Raw genomic sequence first — 2963 nt, 5'->3', positions numbered from 1 at the left:
CTTCGAAGAATAGGAGGTGTGTCCATCTCTGCCAACTCCATCACTAAGGTGGGGTGGGCGTGGTGAAGCACATCTTTCAGTCCCTCCATCTTGAAGATTGGGAGACCCCTCCAATCAGCGCTAGGTCTATGCCCCTCCCAGAGGAGGGTAGCATAATAGAGGGTGTAGCCATCCATGTAAGGTGCCCATTAGCCCTACCAGCTACTCCTCTAAAACACCCCAAATCTAGTATTTAGGTGGCTCCCTCAGACCTAGAAACTAGATCTGCGATGACCTAAGAAGAAAGAAGACATCCCCACAGAGAAGACTGAAAAGAACGACTACCTTGGCCCCAACCCGAATCTGAGTGGCTCACCTGTGCAATGAAGTCTCCCCAGCGATCCTAACCTCAAGTCCAGTGTTGTCTGACCTGCCCTAATCCCATGGCACTGCCTGCAGTGTGAACTCAGAGGGTCCACGTGAACAGCTTCCTTCCCTGGGCCATTTTGTCCCAGAGGACCCCCTTTCCTTAGGGCCAAGCCTATTTCAAATATGGAAGGGGGCCACGCGGACCTCCTTCGGCCCGGGGACCCCATCCCCCAAGGCCTGAATTTTAAAAACATTTTAATTGCCGTGTTTGGCTGCATCTCTCAGGGCATGGCCTTTGCATAACATTTTTTTATTAAGGGGTGGGGGGGCCGCGCTACACCCGCCCTGCGCCGATTTTTGGCCCTGGGGACCTCATCTCCACTTTGTAGTGTTGGGTACCACGGGGTCGCTGCCGGCTCCCCAGCTCCGATGGGATTCAACATTGCTTTTACAGAGGGGGAGCGGGTAACATGCAGCTCCCTCGCTGTAAAAGCAATTGTGCTCCACAAAATGCTTTTGCTTGCTCAAAGCAGAGCACAGTTTGCTATAGCTTGCCAGGAGTGGTAAAGCTCCCTCCAAGCAATTGCAAACAGCTATGTCCCAGGGGTGGGCTCCCCAGGATATAGCAGGAGGTGGCCCAGTGAGATGGTGGTCCCCCGGGCCATGTATGGCTCCAGGAGGGGGGCCATGTGGCCCCCCTCCTTTCTTGATTAAGGGCCTGCCACAGGAGTCATGTGGTCCCCGGGGCTGAGAACAGCCCAGGAGGGGGGCAACGTGGCCCCTCCCATTTCTAAAATAAATGAGGAGTTTGGCCTCAGGGTAGTGGTTGTTCCTGGGGGGTCCATGAGGGCCCCTATGTGAAACGTAGTAAGCCCCGGCAAAGTGGTGGTCCCCGGTGGATGGGGGACAAGGAACTCCCCTATTGCAGTAACCCCAGGGAGGTGGCAGTCCCCAGGGCTGCAGGGGAGACCATACGGGCAGGATCTTTATGGGTACCACATCCCTCTAGATGTGCCTGGGAATTACTGATATAAGGGACTGGCAGATACCAGTGGTCTGGGCACCTCCACAGATAATGTCTGGATCTCTCCTCCTAGTGTGGCTATGGAGGAAGGGGATTCCTTTCACGAGGGTGGTTAAGACTAATGTCTTTCAGCCAGGATTTGCCCCCTCTTGCCCTTTTAAGAAAGCCCTCACAGATATCATGCTTGGGAAATGGCCCAAGCCCTGCACACGGGGCTCCTGTGCACAGGACAATTGTCTGCCACCTTTGCCCTGCTCCTGGGGACCCAGCTCTCCTCACCCTGCAACATCCGCTTGTCCAGGCCTCCACATCCAAAGTCAAATCTGGAACGTTCCCTACCTCATCACCCGATGGGGAATCCAAAAGGCTGCATACCTTTGGCAGGAAACTGTTCTCTTTGGTCAGCCTTGCACCGCAGTTGGTGAAACTTGTGTGCCTGCTGGTCTGATATACCTAAAAAATTGAGGACTCTGTTTTGCAAGTGCTGCCTATGGTCTCACAGGAGGCTTAGGCCATCCTGACTCATGCTATTGCCAAAGGGCAGGGATGTACCAAAGTTCACCATTCTCTGACTTACGCTAAGCAGAGCAATCGATGAGATGAGCCAACACTTAAGCTTGGACTGCACGGAGAGCGAGTGTGCCTGAGTGCAACTTACTACATCTACAATATGTCTGCCCTTATCTGAAGCATGCTGTTATATACCAGGAAAAGTGGTATGCTAATGGAGACTAATAGACTCGACGTGCCTGACTCTAAGATGGCTGCCAAAACCACACTCCTTCTCCTATCTTGCCATCCTCGCCAGCGCCTACCACCCGTGTTTGGTTTCTAGCCTTCTGATCCCCTCCTGATACTCGCTCTTCTCTGGCAGAGCCCTAAACGGATACATGGCCACTTCCCGGTGGAGCTGCACCGAGAGCTATAGGGGAGATTGGCCCTGGCACACCGCTATGGCCGTCACCTACCCAGACGGATCACGGACATTTGTCTTGTTTTCTTCTCCGCTGCTGTCTCCTTCCTATGGATTACCAGCTGTCCCTGGTCTTTCCTATCCTGACTTTCGTTTTCGCTAATTTACTGCTGTATTGTTTATTTATCCATTATGTAACTACTGTGAAACTTTTGTAACTTGTAACTCGCTGTGTCCTTATGTAAAGTGCTCTGATACCTCCGGGTCTAGCCAGCGCTATATAAAACTCAAGTAAATAAATAAAATTAAAATAAATAAATAAAATACGGTCCTCCCAGCAATAATTTCAATAAATAGCCAAGGGGAGGTGGTGGTCCCTGGGGCTGCGGGGGCTGTGCTGACCCCCGCATCAGTTAACTTATGTTGGCCCCAGGGATGTGGCGGTCTCTGGGGCGCAGCAGGTGCCACATGGGCACCTGCCGCATTTTTAGAGAAACTACACCTAGGATTTGGCCCATCCAGGACCTTTATGAAAAAGACACACGGGAACTAGTGCGTCTTTTAAAAAATAAATTGCTGCACACACAGGCGTCCACCCGTGAATTCACGGCAACATTTAAAAAAAAATGCTTTTAACTCCCGGCGACGTCTGGGGGGGGTCATAATATTCTTACCCTG

Source organism: Triturus cristatus, chromosome 3_1 (assembly GCF_964204655.1).
Source record: "Triturus cristatus chromosome 3_1, aTriCri1.1, whole genome shotgun sequence".
NCBI lineage: Eukaryota > Metazoa > Chordata > Amphibia > Caudata > Salamandridae > Triturus > Triturus cristatus.
This window is presented reverse-complemented; position numbering follows the sequence as displayed.